Raw genomic sequence first — 19,732 nt, forward strand, 5'->3', positions numbered from 1 at the left:
TGTCTCCTCTGGCTGCCCCCTGCCTGCAGTGCTCGGCCGCATTACAACTATGATGTCACCAGATCACGCGCATGCCCTGCCAGAGCTGGTATAATCGAAGCCTAGGGCTGCGCGTATAGTGCCGGCGACGCTGACATCACGGTGCGGTCGCTGGAAAAATCAAATTGAAGTGACTTACAGCGATCGCGACCAAGTCGTCGTGCCTACTATAAGCACACACTACAGCGTCAATACATTTGCCTTGCTGTCGCTGGCACTTTAAGCGCAGCCTAATGTAGATGTAGATGACTCTGTAGATGACTCGCCTTACCCCTGTGTGATTTTTATTAGCACATTTTCGAGCCTGACGTTCCTATTCGATTCCGCATGCGATTTCATTCGCATGCGCGATAGCGGACTGTGTACAACGTCTCCATGGAGACGTGAGGGTATAAATAAGCTCCGCTTCTCCTTCACTGCAAAATTGTCCCTGACGAAGCTCCGTAGCTGGAGGGAAACGTGCGTTGGGCACGTAATGCTGTTACCAGTCTCTTTTATGGAGCTGTTTTAATACAGTGTTTTCCAGCCAGTATATTTGTGTTATAGCCTCTATAGATTATTAGAGTACTATCTAACAGTGAGGGAAGTTTATTTTCTTTCCAATTAGTCACATTGGCAGTCTACATTGTGCCCCTGATGCACTGCTGGTGTTATCAGTAGGGTGACCACCCATCCCCCTTTTGCCGGGACAGTCCCGGTTTTTCGAGAGCTGTCCCGGAAATGTCCCGGGTTTTCCTCAATGTGTCCCCTATTTTTTTTTTTTGTCGCCGGCGGTGCGCGAGTAAGCTGCGGTGAAATGTGCGCGGGGCTGCTGCTGGTAAGTATTTTTTTTTTAATGCCAGGGGTTGGGCTTGTGTTACGTGGAAAATAGGTCTTGCTGATTGGATGCGGCCCGGCATTGTACAAAGTCCCGCCCACCCCCGGCAGTTTCCTACCTTGTTGGCCAATCCCCTGCGTCCCAGCATTAAGCCCCGCCCCCGGCATCATCCTTCACCAAGGCCCGGCATGTGGGAATGGATGGAAGGGTGCCGTGGAGGGGGGCAGGGCCAGGGTGCCTGGGGGCGGGGGGCAGGGCCAGCGTGCCTGGAGGGGGGGCAGGACAAGGGTGCCTTGGGGCGGGCCGCGGGGGGCAGGACCAGCGTGCCTGGGGGCGGGGTGCAGGACCAGCGTGCCTGGGGGGTCAGGACCAGGGTGCCTGGGGGCAGGACCAGGGTGCCTGGGGGCGGGAGGCAGGGCCAGGGTGTCTGGGGGCTGGGCTTCCGCTTCCTGCGGCAGAGCACACGTGGTGTGTGTCTCTGCCCGCTCCTGGCTCCTCTGCGCGGTGTCTCCCCCCCTCTGCCCGCCCGGGGTGATATGAGGTGGGTTTTTGATCCGTTGCCTCATGTCCTGGCGCTCTCTTCCCCTACGGTCCCCTTGGTGCGGGAGATGGGCGCGAGGGCGGGCAGTGGTGGCTGCGCGGTGTCCCCCCATTCTGCCCCGGGAACCCGTGGCTGCCCGCCGGGGGAGGGAGGGCGGCAGTTTGTACCTTTGCGTCCCGGCGCTCCTATCCACCCCCCCCCCCCTTGGTGCGGGAGATGGGCGCGGGGTGGGTGCAGGGGGAGGCGGGGAGCCACCTGCTCGTGGCTGCCTCTGTCTGTACTCCACTGTGTGTGTGTGTGTGTGTGTGTGTACCAGTGTGTGTGTGTGTGTGTGTGTACCAGTGTGTGTGTGTGTGTGTGTGTGTACCAGTGTGTGTGTGTACCAGTGTGTGTGTGTACCAGTGTGTGTGTGTACCAGTGTGTGTGTGTGTGTACCAGTGTGCGTGTGTACCATTGTGTGTGTACCAATGTGTGTGTGTGTGTCTCCCTCACTCTCTCCCCCTCTGTCTCCCCCCCTCTCTCTGTCTGTCTCTCACCCTCTCTCTGTCTGTCTCTCTCACCCTCTCTCTCTCTGTCTCTCTAACCCTCTCTCTGTCTCTCTCACCCTCTCTCTCTCTGTCTTTCTCACCCTCCCTCTCACCCTTTCTCTATGTCTCTGTCACCCTCTCTCTCTCTGTCTCTCTCACCCTCTCTCTCTGTCTCTCTCACCCTCTCTCTGTGTCTCTCTCACCCGCTCTCTCTCACCCTCTCTCTGTCTCTCTCACCCTCTGTCTCTCTCACCCTCTCTCTCACCCTCTCTCTGTCTCTCTCACCCTCCCTGTCTTATCTTAACTGCTGTATACCTACACCGAAGTAACCTACCCTTCTTTCTTCCAGATGTGACTCAAGTTTCACACGGGAGACCTCGGACGACAGGTAGGGAACACCTCCCCTCCAGTATAGTACCTTGAGGGACTGCGGATCAGGTAAGATCCCAGGCGGGATTGCTGCTTTAGAAATTGTGAAGAGGCGGCGTCCTGACACTGGTTAAGGGGTTCAGAATCATTCACATCTGGGTTTTTTTTTGTTAGATTAGTGAGGTCAACACACACACACACACACACACACACACACACACACACACACACACACACACACACACACACACACACACACACACACACACACACACACACACACACACACACACACACACACACACACACAACTATGTAACAAGGACTAATGGTAGTAAAGTCTAAGTGTACTACAATAAGTAATGTTATGTAAAAAAAAAAAAAAATGTCCCGTTTTTTCATTTTCAAAATCTGGTCACCCTAGTTATCAGCCCCGATATACTGGGGCTGCTGTCAATTTATAAGTGTATCTGTACTATGTAAGGGGAGCTAAAACTTTTTCATTCATTGTGGACTCAAGAGTTACTTGCTGCAGCATTAATATATCCACATCAATTCACCATTTATGATGGTGTCACGCGGGCAGCAATGATTAACTCAATTGGATACTTACATGTTTATTAGCTATCCTACTCTCACTGTTTGCACCATTTATATACCATCAGGGCTATTCACAGATTTGGTGGTTTATTCCACCCTGGCTGTTTGCACCATTCAGTCCCCCCATTCCTCCACTATTACTATTGTGTAGAAGAATTGATGTACGTGAGGTGACTCTGGTGCATTTGCTATTTATTTAATTTATTTTTAACACAGTTACATACACATCCGGTAATATATGTTTTAAGTAAATAAATAAAAGTTATATCTTAATTAATGGTGTGCATTTAAGTGAATTTTCTTTGGGGTACAATCACCTTGTATTTCCCTTCATTTCACTGATTCACTTTTCAGTTCACAGTTAGCCCCCATTTTATAATTACTGATTGGTTTAATTGATTTATCACTTATTATCTCGCACCCCCCAGTTTTAGTAGCTAGAGGCAATCAATAATAGCTGACAACACAGCTCAAACTGTGCCATGTAAAACATCTACTTTCAGCAGGAGAAAAAAGAAAAATCACCTCCCACGGTTAGCGTGTTTTTTTCACAGACACAGCACCTGACATTCACATCCCCCTCCCCCCTCCCTCCCGCGCCCCTTTTACCAACAATAACAAAACTAAAGATACTCCGGGTGCTCCAGAGATGCGGTGAGCGTCACTGTCGCTTAGCAACGCTCCTAGCAACCTGCCAACCTATGTCTCCACCCTCTGGACCAATCGGGGGGGGGGGGCAGATAAGCCGGTGCCGAGAAGGCGCGTGCAGCTGGCAGAGCGAGGCTCTTTCGACTCTCGGGCGGCTCGCGGTCAGGGTGCAGGAGCAGCGGAACGGGAAACAGCAGTGGGGAGTTGACCAGCCGGCGCGCGCCCAGTCCGTGGGAAAGCAGCAGGCGCACGCGACTCCCGCGCGCGCTGGAGGGTGTGGGAGGGCCACGTGACCCTCCGAAGGGAGGGAAAAAGTTGAAGGCGGGGAAGTGGTGGTAAGTGAACCCCGCGCCGCGCGGTCACACGGAACAGGCGGGAAGCCCAGCTAGGCAGCGGTACTTTGGGGTGGGGAGGGGGGGGGGAGCAATGGAGTAGGTCGGGAAGAAGAGGTAGTCGGATCTCGAAGAAGTGACGGCGAGGTCACCGTTCGCAAGGTGTGTATAGGTCTTGTGTGGGGGGCTAGCGCCATGGGGGGGCTGCCGGGGAAGCTCCATGGTCCCGCTGACATTGAAGAGGTGAAAGGGTCACTTCTCACCTGCCACACATGGGAAGTCGCTATATGGCATATTAGGTCGGTGAGTTTTGCCATGTTTTTTTTTCTTTTTGTGTCCTACTGTTATTATTATCATTTATTTATAAATCTCCAATATTTGCGTGTGTGATTAAGATTATCACATAACCTATAAAATAAATGCAAACTTTATACAACGTAAAGGGGCCATATCCCCAAAGAGCTCATGGTGTTGGGAGAGGGGGAGCATGGCGACATTACACCCCCCCCTGCACCTGGTGTGCGACAGAAAAGTCATCCGCCACTTGTGGGAACATTGAAATCCTACAGAATTCACATTAAAATCACACTAGTGTTAATAGAATAGGTTGTCAAAAATGGTATTTCACTCCTTGGAGGGAGTGCCAGTTTATTTGCAATTTAAATAATTCGATATATATATATATATATATATATATATATATATATATATATATTTTTTTACTGGCATTTTACAGTTCATATTTGAAAAATCTCTAAACAGTGAAATATTGTATTAACTCTCTTAGGGATAGCTAAGACCATAAAGCATGGTTGATCCCCTGCATTTTGTTTGGTCATCCATGTGCAAGTTCTCGCATGTACCTAGATGATGATTTATATGTTAAATCCTTATTATTATAATGATCAGTTTACGATAATTTAAAATGTGCTGAAAGTGTGTCGGGTTATAAAAGGGTAATGTATCAAGGTGCCAGGATTTGCGCAGCTGGTAAAATGATTTTACACTGGTTTCGTAGCTGCTTCCGTAGCTGTTTTGTCTTCATTTCAGTTATTGAAGGGGGAAATATGCAGTAAATGTGTTATACGAATAATCACAGAGTAAAAATTTAAATGTAAATTATCATTGTAGTGTCTTTGCCTCTGTGGCACTTTGATATCGGAAACCCTCAGATTTTAAGCTTTAATGCCGATTAACTGGGAGGTGTAATTTCATGCAGAATGAAATTGAGAACAGTCTGTGTATGTTATGTCCCTCCTGTTCTAATACCATTGTTTTTTATATTCTTTTACAGTCTTTCGTTCCTTAATATCGCAGCTGGGGAAAAAATATTAAAATCGCTACGACTTTTCAATTTGAGTAGAACTTATAATGTAGAGAGGCTGATCTAAGGTTGAAAGCAAGTGGAAGAGTTTGTAGAGCAAAGCCCACCTATGCAACAAAATTAGAATTGTATAAAATATGTTCCCTGAAGACCATTAACTCAATTAAAGTGCTTTGTTTGCTGTCTTTAATTAGACCCAGTTTTGACAGTTTAATGCGTAGTACCTTTTTGCAACGTGGGGCTAGCCCTTCTAGTAGAAAAGGGGTTCATTTGTAGAAAAAAATACCCATTTCAAAATATCCATTGTTGGACGTGTCGGTGTGACAAAATCATTACTAGTCAGAACATTTCACAGGAGAAAAGAAAATCTGCACAGTTAATTATTATTTGCTTTAATCACATAGAGCAGTTGCGTCACCTGCTTCTATCTCTGTTTTGGCATTGTGTTGCCTCATGTTCTACTTGTGCTTAGCAGGTAATCTTTTAAAGAAATGCAAGCTGTGCAAGGCAGGTGGTTAAGAGGGACCTTTGAAGCTGTCCTCATAAGACAGATCGCTGACTGATTCACAGCTGACACGTAGGTATGATGCTAACTTTACTAACATTTGATTTTAATTATCTACCGGATTCTATATATCTAATGAATACAGTACAATTGGTGAGCCAATTCCATGGTTTTAAAGATGAAATAAAAAGAAAATCCCTTGAAGGGATCAACTTTTACTGCAACAGTAGTTGAATGGAACTAAATAGCACTTCAATACTGGTATGTCTCCCCCCCCCCCTAACTGTTATTTATTAATTTACTTGTAAACATTATCATTTTTATCATAACTTGTCAAGGATTGTAGAACATGAGGGCGTCAAGTTACTGTGATTCAAATCTCCTATTCTGGCTTTAAACCATCTATCACTTTTCCATTGTATTGTCGTCACTGTTAAATCTTTGGTGGCATATTGCCTCCCATTATCCCAGGAGCTCTACAGATTCCAACATTGTAATTTTTTAAAGGAACTGTTCTGGAACATTTGTGTGTAAGTTGCCATTTCTTACTTTCATTTTTTTATACGAATATATTTCTATACAGCTTTTGCCCATGCGCATACTGTATGCAAAGCAAATATGATGCAGCTAGTTTTTATTTGCACCTGCAGATTTTAGCAGCCACTTTACCTTTTGGTAGAGTGAATATTGCCCGTCAATTTGTCTTTATTGCTTACTTAAATTATTAAATAGTTGTTATGCATAGGCTTCCAACTTCTTAAAATGAATTGAATAATTTATACAATTACACCACTTTTTGGGTCTAACCATTAAGACACAAAGATTAAATTTTTTTCAGCTCAGTGAATAAGGCCGCGCGTATAGTGGACGCGACGGGTGACGTCATATGTCGCCACTAGCGAAAGTTATATTTCGCTTTGCGGCGGCGTCGCGGGCGTACTGGCATTTGATTGGTTCAGGGGCTGTCACATGAGGCGACAGCCCTAGGAAAATCAAATATTGCCAGCTACCAAAATTTGCAACGCGACGTCGCATTGTTGACGTCGCGCTTACTATAAGCGCACGTGACGGCAATGCATTTGTTTTTGGGCGACGTCGCATCGCCGTCGTGGGCACTATACGCGCGGCCTAACATTGCTAAATTTGGTTCCAGGTGTTTTAGTTTAGCTAGAATTGGGAACATGTTATATTCATTTTGTTTATACACTGTAGAGAATAAGAAAATATTGCTATAAGTGGTTGCATTTTTTTCCACAAAAGGAAAAAATGGGGGGGGGGGAATCACTAACTATGGTCAGATAAGGGGTGTCAGAGCTTGATCCCAAGCTGACTGCCAGTCAAGTCAATAGGTGTTAGTGAATCCCAGCCAACAATTTTGAAAACCTATTTGCAGAGAATTATGTCAAAAAGCATAATGTCAGGGAAAAGCCACTTTTATGATGTGAAAGAAAGAAAGAACCTGAATGGAGAAATTGGGGAACATATATATATATTTTTTTATTCAACCATCCTTAGAACAAAATGAATGCCAACAAACTGCTTATTATTTGAGCTGTCCCCTCCATGGTAGAGAACCAAGCACCAAGAGGGAGGGCCTTTTAAAGTTTCAGCTCGGCAAGCTTCCACATTTGAGTGGTCTACTTAAGCCTATATAAACTGACATTTTTGCTGACCAGGATTCTCAATTGGTTTGGCTTTAACTTCTATTCTGTAGCCATGCATCCAAAACAGAAAAAACTGCAGTACAGTACAAGGTTTCTGTTTTTTTATACATTTCCAGATGTTACCATGTGATCATGGTGCTTCACCATGTGCTCATTTTGACCCGGAATACAAGCTCTGTAGCTGACGAATATTGAACATCCTTTTTGCTAACGTAAAAAAGGTATGCTCTGTTTGAACCCCGAAAAGTCACTCAAAGAAGTTAAATAGAAAATGACTCTTGGGTGAATGAATAGACTAGAAAATAAGATGGAAAAAAGAATGTGCCAGCATGGTTGAGGATGATCTACATTTGCTACTGTCACGAGAGCTTGCGACAGGCTGTAATTTACACCAAAACTATATATAAATATATATATACCTGGGTTTGAACTGGGACGAGACTTAAGATATGATAAATATAATTTATTCCTTGATAAAGGTGAACACAGCAAATATGTACAAATAACAAGCAAAATATAGACACTTACGTAAAAGGGAAATGATGAAGCAGTCACAGCTGAACTGGCAGTTCATACAGCACTCTTCATAGTCATAAAGACACCCAAAAGCATGAAAAGACCTCGGGCAGGAAGACAGTGCATAGCGTTTCTCTCAGCAATCAGGAAACCATTCAGGTGGTATCAGGTAACCATATCAGCAAACGAAAACGAATGAAGACTTTGCATGTAGACCAAAAATGAAGACAAAGGATAGATGGGGGAACAGCAGGTTATAAACCCTTTGTCCCTCTATCTGTAACATTAAGACCCTGGGATTGGTTTGCAATTATCTCCAGCCAATCTTTGATGGGGGAACACATTTTAGGACAGGCCCCCCTGCTAGCTGGCACATGTGCAGTAGAACTCTGGGGTCTCCTTTCTGAGGCCCCACATGTGCAAATGGAATGCCAGGCCAGCTACCCCTCCGGATCTTGGATAAGATAACCTGTGTTGGACAGTGATAAGTGTGACACTTAAAAACTGCTATGGAATGCGCCCCCCTCCATTCTCACAGAGACAGGGTGATAAAACCTTTTGAACCAAACTTAAGTTCTAGCCATGTCTCTAGGGCCATCTGTCATCCTGATAGCAAAGGAATTCCTCTGAAGCTTATCCATACCTTAAAATACAGTATTAAGCATAAAACATAAACGTATTAAAATATCTGGTTCTGTTGGGTCGGGCAGAACCAAACTTCCCAGTTCTCATTGCCAGAACTGGGACACCATATGGTCCAAAAAGCGACTTGCTATGACCTACGGAAGAGCTATAATCATTAAAGGACTATTAACCCTTGTGCTCCCGGATGGATTCTAGTGTGTGTGTGATGCAGACACTGATTAACCAGACATTACAAGGGAACAGGGGAATACACATGTACATGTCATTACAGGGGTTAAATCACAGTTCTGGGTCTTAGCCCAGTTAACCCTTTGACTCCCAGGTGAGGTCAGGGGTGGCCAAATGGGGTGCAACCCCTTTAATCCCGGGCCAAATCCCCTCTGGCAAATGGGGTGCAACCCCTTTAATCCCGGGCCAAATCCCCTCCATCGTCACAGCTACATTCTCAAATCTCTGATATACTCAATAGATTAGAGTATTTCGAAAAAAGAGCAAGACGAAATATGATCAGTATGGTTCCACTAGATGACTATCCTGAACTTTATATCTGACCTTTCTGCTGACAGGCTCCTGTGGCATCAAGTGCTTAGAGCATTTTGTCCCCGATCATCTATGGGTGATAACCCAAGAGACAAAATCAACTGATTGCTTTTTGTTTTGGGGTTAAAAAAAAAAAAAGTCATGGTGGCTTGAGAGCTATCGGAGATAACTTTGGAAGACACAACTGTTTTAATGGCATTGCCCCTTCCACTAAACAGAAGATCTTAGGCTGATAGTTTAAACTCTGAGAAACCACAACGTGAAGTATAAATGGGGCTAATGGATTGCAAGCATTCAGTAGTGATCCGGGCAATGGCTTATTGGTCAAACACCTTGGCCTCCATGCCATTGAGGCCCTGAAGCAGCCACTATATATCTATGTAAAATGATGCGTTGTGTGCTCATTTAATGCTCCTATCCACACAAAGGCCTTCCAGCAACCTTCTTGCAACCTTTCTAGCAGAGAATAACGTTGAAGAATATAACACCTTGGTCTACTGATAAATAATACACTTCTGCTGTTTATTGAACTGGCAGCTAATCTGTCTACCTACAAGCCATTTTTGGGTGGATGTTTCTTACCTAGCCACTTTTTTATCTCCTTAAAATCATCTTTCCCTTCCACTGCAATTTTTTTCCCCTACTTCCTCTCCCATTCTGTCTTTCCACCTCCCCCACCCCACTGGAATATTCCTATATTTGCTAATATATTTTCTTTCTGTCGAGATATAAAACTCAAGATCCTCTCATAACATAAAAGGCTTTAATAGAAAGAAAGTGTAGAACTGCATAAGGCCCGGGCCATGGTGCCTTTGCCCGGACGGAGGCGTGCGGAGGCTGTGAAGTCACCTGTGTGAAGCGGGTGCTTTCCCTGTCCATGGTGGACGGGCCGTGGTGGCGTGCCTAGGGGCGTCACAGAGCTGGTTCGCCCTCATTGGGCGAACCGCTCACGTGACCTGTGTCGCGTCAAGAAATCTTTTGAAACTGATTTCTTGTGCAACGCGCGTCCTCTCCTTCCTCCGCGTGCACCTGCACGATCTATGGGAGCAATCAATGCCTTAAAGCAATCTGATCGCGTACCGTGCGTACGCCTCCGCACGGTCTCGTACACTCTGGACTCAACCTAAAAAAAGCTAGTGGTGAGAAGTGCTTCAGGAAACGCATTTTAAAAATTCAGACCCACCCAGATTCTTTAGATTATATTCCATGGTTTTTGTAGCTTCTGCCCATGTTAAAAATGGGTGTTGCCATCTTTCTACAGCAGGGGTGGGGAACGTCCGGCCCCGTATAAGGCCCGCAAAATCATTTGGTCCGGCACTCGGGAGCCGGCCGTGCCCCTCGATATATCCGTCGCCCGCCCGGCGATGCGCCTGCAAGCCTGCAAGAAAGGTTTAAAAAACAAACAAACAAAAAAAAAACCTCCCCCTCTCCTGATTGGCTGCCTGTGCTGTCACTCTGCCAAGATTTTTTTTTGTTTGGCCGCCTCTTCCTGCATGGAGAAAGTGTAGGGTGCAAGCCGGGTCTCCCCTTCCCTCAGCACTGCCCCCCTCCCTTCTCTCCTCCAGTAATGCCGGGTCCTCCCCTTCCTTAGGCTCCGCCCCTCTGTCCCTCCCTTTAGGCTCCGCGGGCCTGCCAGTCTCATCTGCACTGGCTACCAATGCTGCTCCAGCAGCCCATCCACGGGCCCCAGGTAACCCACATGCCCCCTTATACCCCCTCCCAGGCACCTTACCCACCCCAAGGGGGGAGAGGCCTTATTTTTGTGTGTGTTTGCAGAGGTGGGCTTGTTGTGTGTGTCACTGTGTGTGTGTGTCACTGTGTATGTGTCACTGTCACTGTGTGTGTGTGACACTGTGTGTGGCTGTATCCTCCCCTCCAAATTCCATCAACATGGCTGCGCGACGTCACGTAATGCACACTGCCACAACAACAAGACGCTCCATGACGTCACACGGCATCAAGTTGACATGACAACGGGACGTCTTATGGCGCCGAGGCATCACGTGATGCCACATTGTCATGGCAACATGTCACCGCCTGACGTTAGTGTCTCGTTGTCATGGCAACGGGGTGCGTCACGTGATATAATTTGTTTTATAAAATTTTTTTTAATGTGTCCCGGTCTTTCATTTTGAAAATCTGGTCACCCTAAGCAAGTGGTAAGTCTGCTCCATGCCTCCCATGCTTCCCCCTTGCTCCGATTCTTCCCCTTCCCTCCCCCCGCAGCGAACGTCCAAGTCCAGAGCAGCAGCCGCCTGAGGGGATGAAGGAGTAAAAAATTGGGAGGAGCGCACAAACCGAATGTAGCAGGAAAGGACCCAGAATCAAAATAAGTAAAAAAGATAATTTATTGTGTCATGAGACCCATCCAACGCGTTTCGAACATCACAGCGTTCTTTATCAAGAATGCTGTGACGTTCGAAACGCGTTGGATGGATCTCATGACACAATAAAGTACTCTTTTTACTTATTTTGATTCTGGGTCCTTTCCTGCTCCATTCGGTTCGTGCCCTCCTCCCAATTTTTTACTCCTGCATACCAGCATTGGGAGCTGCACAGCCAGCCACACCAAGGAACGTGAGTACTTTTGCTAACTTAGGGGAACCTACCAATGAGATTGAGCGTGGGTGGGCTTGTACTACCCACTACCTGTCTTCAGGAGGACTGTACCCATTATTGTTGTTGCATTATCACTACTCTATATTTTTGATTACGGATTTCCTTTCGATGGTGGTTCTGGCATTATATCATCATTGGCCTGGCATTTGAGCGCTTTTGCCAATTCTCTATCTTGAGGTGATGAAGGACCTGAGTATCACCAGGGCGGCGTGGGTAAGCAGCGCTCCGGGGGGAGGGCGGGGAAGGGGGTATAAGAGGAGTGGGGCTTGGGGGATGGGGGGGTGAGGGGGTATAAGAGTAGTGGGGGATGGGCGGGGTGAGGGGGTATAAGAGGAGTGGGGCTTGGGGGAGGGGGTATAAGAGGCTTGGGGGATAGAAGAACGAGTCTGCGGAGGGAGAGACACCTCACTACCGTCTCCTCCTCCCCACACCGGGCAGCAGCTGCGGAGGAGGGCACCTGCTCTGCAGTGTAAGATGAGAGGGAGCCACGCAGGGCCCTGACAGGGGGAGGGCAGGAGGGCATGAGGGCCCTGGGACACCACCAGGCCTGTCACTCAGTCACTGAGTGACACCTAATCCCAGCATCATTGGTCTCCTTGACTTCAATACATGTTGTATGATTAACTTTTGCAGACACCCCCCCCAAATGATCTGTGCCCAATAAAATGACTCAGTGTGATCTAAGCTGTCAGACCGTCCCTCATGCATCTCAAATTGCCACTTCTTGCAGCTGATTGTCATTCTTGTTTAGAGAGTGTCTGAAAGTGAGTGAGTGAGTGTATGCGTGAGAGGGTCTGAGAGAGTGTGTGAATCCCCCCCCCCCCTCTGATTTCTCCGTGTGTGTGAATACAGACACCAACCCACAGTCAGTCATAGTCACCCACCACCCAAGTGTCAGTCAGTCACCCAAGTGTCAGTCAGTCAAAAACCTGGAAAACCAGTTGCGAGTAGCAACATCATCAATACCAGCTAACATCACACGGCTCACCAAAGAGAAGCAGTTCCAGCCATCACATTAGGGGTGAGTTAATTAAATGTTTGACCAAATATAGCAGGCTAATTTTTAAGTTGATAATGTTGTATGGCCCGCGAATGATGTTATAAATATCCAAATGGGCCTTGGCAGAAAAAAGGTTCCCCACCCCTGTTCTACAGTATTATTTATTTGCAAAGTGCCAACGTGTTCCGCAGCGCGGTACAATGGGGTTACAGAGAGATGTAAATTACATAAAGAGTTGCATACCAAATAAGGACAAACAGATATGAAACGTAATGAGGACTTTGCTCATGAGAGCTTAGAATTGTTGGGACATTGTTGAAACAAAGGGTAAAGTGTCCATTGTAGGATGGAGTATGGTCCAGCTGATCCATTAAGGTTTGAGGGTGTATATGTTAGGGGGGGTTGGAAAGCGTGGATATTGGTCCAGCCGCACAGTCTGTCCCAATAGGGGGAGGGGGTAGTTGGATGTTAGCGGATGTTAAATGTCTGAAAGCTGGAGGACAGACAGTATGATGGTACGTAATAGGGAATTTCAGAGATGGTGCAGCACAGGAGAAGTCTTGTAGACCAGATTGAGTGGAGGTAATAAGGCAGGAAGAAAGGCGGATTTCATGGTCAGAACATAGGGTGCATTTAGGGATATATTTGGGGTTGAGAGCAGAGGTGTACGAGGGGGCAGCGTCGTGCAGAACCTTGTATGTCAGAGGCAGGGTTTTAAATTTGATTGTAGTGGATAGGGGAATCCAGTGTAGGAATTTGCATAGTGGGGCAGCAGAATTGGAGCAGTGAATAAGGTATTAGTCTGGCAGCAGCATTTTGGATGGATTGATACTGGGACATGCAGACAAGAGGAATACCAACTAGGAAAAGGTTGCAGTAGTCAAGGCGAGACAAGAGTGAGTGAATTAGGATTTTAATTGCATCTTGAGTGAGAAAAAGGCTACCTTTTTGTTCCTGCCTTTGTAAAATGTGGCAGACGTGAGGTTGATCATTTTTACAGGTAAGTTGGGATGTTATGATATCACTTGAAAATATTTTATATGCATACATATAAATGGACACAAGGGAATATTATAATTTATTTTTTTTTTAGGTTTTTTTTTCCCCCTTCTGATTTCAATCAGAAAGGCTTATGTTGTGGATGGAGATCTCAATATCTCTCTAAATTTCACCCTAGATAAATCTAATTCCTCTATGGCTTGAGATAAGGGGCACAAGATGGACAAAGGCTGATGTGGAGGAACCTTTTCCCAACATATAAAGATTATACTTTTTCTTTAAGCTGCACTTAACTCCTATACACATATAATGTAGATTCTATTTTTGTTGACTCATGTCTAGTCCGTCCAGTACAAAGCCCACATGAACAACATTACGTGGTCAGATCATAATATGATTGCTATTGAACTTCAGAGTTTGCCAAATTACGACCGGTTAAAGAATTACATTCTAAATTTACCGAACATGGTCTCAGATCTGAGCGAGGAGCTGAGAACATATTTTGTAATAAATATGACTCCAGATACAGATGGTCTTCGCTATACGACGGTCTGTTATCCGTCGAACGGCTTATCCAACGCCAGATAATGCATTCTGCTGAATGCATTATCCGATGTCGGAACAGATTATCCGACGCTCATCGCCGCAGATTAGCATTGTATCCACAATCCGACGGTCCGCTATCCGACGGCAGTTTGCGGAATGTTTTCTGGCAGAAAACCGAGGACTGCCTGTATATCATTATATGCGGTTTGGGAAGCCCATGAGGCTGTCCTTCAAGGGAATACATTGAGCATAGCTGTTCATTGAAAAAAAAGACTACACAAAATCTCCTATTTGTCTAATGAATTAAATTGTTGAAACAACATATAAATCTTCCTCTCGAGCTCTATAAGGGAACCTCTAAGTAAAATTATAGGTGAAATAAATCTCTGCTTACTAGATAAATCCCAAATTATATGGAAAAAGCAAGAAAGTATCTAAGCAGAAAGGCCCAGAAAAAAAACAGACTTCTCGCGCTGTCTTTTCCGTTTGCCTCAGATCTGGCACTACCATGGTATGAATTTGATAATCAAATTAATTTAGACATTTATTTGTGCACCTCTACAACAAACAATCTCCATCTCCCTCAACTAAAAGTTATTGATAAAACATTTTTTAAACTTGATGCTTCCTAGATTACAAGATGAGGTCCTAGAGGTTTTTAAATCCACCGATTTCTAACATATGTTGAACATGCTATTGAGGAATTGAAGCCCTCTAAGGCTCCGAGACCTGATGTTTTCACAAAAGTACTATATAAAATTCTCAGCTATCCTGCTCATCATCTGCCTGAGCTCTAATATTTTGAACAGTGTCAAATCCCAAATTAATGCTCCAAGAGAACATAGTCCTAATTCCAAGAGAGGGTAAGGACGCAACCTGCTGTGAGAACTATAGACTTGTATCCCTCATCAATAACGACATAAAACTGTTTTATTCCCAAGTCTGATTTTTCTCTGTCCAAGTAGGTTTTATAACTGGCAGAAAGACCCAAGTTAACACTATCTATGCTGTTATCTTTGGATGCTGAGTGTTTTTGAACGAGTAGACTGGCACTGTGTGTTTGGGGCCTTTGGGTTTTTAACGCTGTGACAGCTCTATACCTTTTTATACCTTTATCCCTGCGCCTCAATAAAAAGCTTGGGGTGCTTCTCCCCCCCAGATTCCAGTTAGAAATGTTAGTTGTCACTGTGCCCCTTTACCAACTTTTGTAGAATCGTTACACATTAGAAATGTTCTGAATATTTCTAGTGTCGGTTCAACTGGATATAAAATTGCATTGTTCATTTCCAAATTAGTCAATCACCAATTAAAATTGCCACTGCAATTTGCAGCCCCCGGCGGTTCAGACACTTTTTTAGATCACTTCAGATATGCAAATCATTTTGATTTGTAATGTTGTGTTTTTTTTTTGTCTGCGGAGCAGGAAGGACCTCTAGTGGAAAACCTATAAAGCACAAATGCCATTTTTTGTCTTCTATTATCGTAGCTTTAGCAAACTGAAGTACTACAGTATTAATATTTTGGGGCAATTTTAGAACGTAAAGTTAAAGTTAGTCGATCATTGACTTACAGAATATGTTTACGTTTACTGTATCACATCTAAGAAAATAAAACATAATAAATCCGTCCAATGCCTAATTATAATTGTCATTTACTTATAACTATCCAACATATTCTGCAACGCTGTACGAGTTTGGAAGACGATAATACAATATCAGACCGTAACATTCACTAGTACAGGAGGGCCCTGTTACTAGGAGCTAACAATCTATAAGGAAGGGAGAGTAGAATATTAAGGTTGATGTATTTCTGAGTAAAAACAAATTCACATTTTACTTTACAACAGAGGGACATATTGAGACGTTAAACTGTAAATTGCTTTACTGAAAATCAACATGCCTTTGAGGTTGGAGACATTTAACCCCTTCAATACATTTGTAGTTCTTTTTGTTTCAATACATTTTAGGAAACTAACATTTGCACAGCAATATACGAAAAATGTATCCGTGTGGCACAGTTATAACTACATTTTTTTTTAATGCAAACATTAGCAGAAAAGCAAGTGTCGGTAACAAGAACAAAGCTTGAAATCATTCCCTTGCAGGTTCATAGACCACAATGTTTTCTGTTGACAGTAATGGCTTTAATTTCTTTGTTATAGAAGATCCATCACAAGCAAGACCAAATTAATTAACAACGTCGAAAGTAGCCTATTTTAAGAGGAAATATGCAGAAGAAGAAAATTTACATCAAAATTACAAGGGGTATTTTCCAAAAGTGAGTTTGTTTTTATAAACGTGTGTACAGTATTTCTCAAGGTTCTATTTAGGATTTCTTTGCCTTCGTTCATGGGATAAAATGGAATTTTAGGACTAATTTACTATGGAAGGCAGCTGAAGTAGAATATATTACAGCACTCATCTCTTGCTACACCCCTTCCTTCCTGTCCCCATCGCTCCCTGATTGCCATAACCCTACCCTCAGCCCCCTTTGCTCCTCTCGATTCCTATCATTTGCTTTACTCGCCGCCCTCCACTGGAACAAACTCCCCCACCACATCCAATATGCCCCCTCCCTAACTATCCTCAGAAGCCAACTCATCTGTTCATCACATTCCATGATCCCCCCTGTTAATCTCCTATCCCATCCCCTCCCTCACCCCTTTCGAAAGTCTCCAAAACCCTCCAAAGCCACCCACCTTACCAATCCAATTGTCTCCACTGTTCGACCCATCACCATGCCACCGACAAGACTAAATCCAGAGACCTGCCCAACAATCAACCAAGCTCTCAATGCATCTAACCCATAGCCTGACAATAATGTTCCCACACCTACCCACCACAATAACATTTTAACTATTACTCTGTAATGTAATCCAGGGGTGTGCAAACTTTCCCCCCTGCGCCCGCTGTCTGCACTCCGCCCTGCTCACGCCCTCCTCACCATGTTTCCGGCGTAAAATTACTCAGCGGGGTCACATTGCCATGGCAATGTGATGTCGTAACCCCCGCCGCAAAGCCATGGCGACACGTCGCCGGAGACATGGTAAGGGAAGTTATAGAGGCCTCACGTGATCCCCCAGCATTTCATTTAAATGCCTTGGGGAAGAATGCAGGGCCTCTGTAACTGCCGCTCTCTCCCCCCTAGAAAATTTCGCGCCCCCCCCCGTTTGCGCACCCCTGATCTAATCTATATGTAACCACACCTTTAGTTTTTAAAACAATGTACAGCGCCCTTATACAGGGCGCTATATAAATGTTATAAACAAACAAGTAGCACCGTAAAACAATATGGAGTGCACATTCTATAGTCTCTTGACAAAGGGCAGATGCACGAAACATCGGTTGTCTTAACGCGGGCGTCAGCCTATTTGTTGTTGTTTTTTTTTTGTTGCATAGATTGTTTCAGATCTTAGGTGACAAAAGCTTGTGTGTACAAGGATATAGAAAGCGATTCCCGGCATATGCCTAAATGTAATGTTTCTGTTTAGCACCTGATATTACCTGAAGATCGAACCTGCATTCTAAAACTCTCTCTTGAGAAACTCCGGTTTGTAGACGATCCTGAAATTTACTTGCGGAGATCTGTACTGATCAATAACTTGCTCAGGAAGATTCACCTGGAGGTTGACAAAGAGAACTATGAATATTGCAAAGAAACCCCTGGCTGCAGAACTACTTGCACTGATGCGAGAAAACGGCTGAAACTCATGGTCAACGGTTGCTGTTCACAGTCCCTATATTATGAAGAGCTGCATTCATATCATATTGTGCCTTATTCTACAGAAAATGTTATTTATGGGATGGGCTACACAAGCAGCCACTTGGCACAAAACTCTCAGCTGCTAATTTATAGAATGAAAGAGCTTGACTGCTAACTCTTATAATACATTTTTCCCCCCCTTATTAACTGACATCCTAATAAGATAAGGCAAATATTTTACAGATCAAGGAAGTGGTGCACATTTAGAAAAAAATGTATTTCACTAGCAAGTCAGTCCTTTCTCTGCAAACACATTTACCCACAAATGATTTTCATACGCACAGCTGATTCTTATTAAATGTATACATAAGCATAGAACACATTCAGATATTTTAACATGGTTGTTGGGTAGTGTAAAAAATAAATTCTTGGATTTTATATTTGTTACAGTAAGGTGTATGTGTTTACTATTAGACTACATTAAAATAGCTAAAATATTACAGCTTTTATTTTTTTAGAGCAAAGTGAAAAGTAAGTAGCTCAATTATTTATGCAGCTGGAGCCTATAAGTCTTTAAGTAAAGCAGTTTATTCAAACATTTGTTATTTGGAGTTCGACTGTTTTATTAGTTTACGATCAGCCATGTTTAGCTCCATTATAAATACGTCAATTTTTTTCCCCTTCAAACTAAAAGGTTTTTTTTTTTTAAATAAAATTGTAAACAGATGTTTCAACAAATTGTGTTTAAGGGTAGATCTCCCAAATCGTTGAAATATTTGAAGAAAAAAAAATTGAGAGATTTTAATCCTTAGAATTCAAATAGTTGTTTAAACTGCACTATGTTAAAATGTATATTAAGGAGTTTGCTTTAGTTAAGATATTTAATTTGGAATACATATTTTTATTGACTTTGTATAGAATGGAAATAAAATAAAGAACCATTAGTTGCCAAAGGAGATGCACAAAATACCAAAGAAATATATTCGATAAAAACAGTGGAAACAAAGCCAGGGAGCATGAAGACTAAATAAATAGTGGACTACACATTTACATACAAAAACATTTACTCAAGAAAAATGTATTTAGGAAGCTTCATTGTCATTTGGTATTAGAGACTATTGCCAAATCCCATTTGAGCTGCAATTGTATTGTTAGTGAACCAGAAATAATATAGGTGTGGATTTGTTATTCCAATTTCATTGTTTAATGTTAAATATATTTTCAATGTAGTTTGGTTTAGTCTCCTGTGTTTTACCCACATACTGTTTTGACATTTATTAAACTAATTGGGAGTTGATAAAATGCTCTGTGAGCATGAAATCCAATATGTTCGCTCTATCTCAAATTAAAATGCGCTTAATGGCCGTTTTATTTTTGTCAGCCTGGTCATTAAGGTTGTATTGCATGAGGTAATGCAGTAATAAAATGCGTTTTACCGCAGGAGTATTTTGGCGGTAGTTTAATTATTCATGCTATTCACGAAATTGTGGTATCGGGCTAATATCAAAAATTAACAGCATTTGTTAGCACCTACGCCAGGCTGTTAAGCCTATGTATATAATCAGTGTTCGACAAATCACCCAAAAATCTACTCGCCCAACCCAAAAATCTACTCGCCAGCTAGTCCCGCCCCCAACCCCGCCCCTAGTCCCGCCCCCAACCCCGCCCCTAGTCCCGCCCCCAACCCCGCTTTAAAATAAAATACATTTAATAAATTCCTAGTCAGAACAACATTCGTTTTTGACATAAATGTATTTATTGTATTACATTATACTACAATTAGTCCTTGTTACATGTGT

At 43.9% G+C, this 19,732-nt stretch overlaps 1 long non-coding RNA gene across 6 annotated transcripts; it reads left to right on the top strand.

Moving 5' to 3' along the window:
- The first annotated feature begins 3,629 nt into the window (after positions 1-3,629).
- LOC142503020 (uncharacterized) lies at positions 3,630-19,648 on the top strand. 6 transcript variants are annotated; one of them, XR_012803919.1, is made up of 4 exons: positions 3,630-3,876; positions 5,670-5,778; positions 16,393-16,508; positions 17,722-19,648. It is a non-coding gene; the product is annotated as an uncharacterized LOC142503020 (long non-coding RNA). The 6 variants fall into 6 exon arrangements; XR_012803918.1 differs by having other exon boundaries at positions 3,632-3,876; positions 5,673-5,778; XR_012803917.1 differs by lacking the exon at positions 3,630-3,876 and adding an exon at positions 3,900-4,035 and having other exon boundaries at positions 5,673-5,778.
- Positions 19,649-19,732: the final 84 nt, after the last annotated feature.

The sequence above is a fragment of the Ascaphus truei genome, chromosome 9 (genome assembly GCF_040206685.1).
Source record: "Ascaphus truei isolate aAscTru1 chromosome 9, aAscTru1.hap1, whole genome shotgun sequence".
NCBI classification, from domain to species: Eukaryota; Metazoa; Chordata; class Amphibia; order Anura; family Ascaphidae; genus Ascaphus; species Ascaphus truei.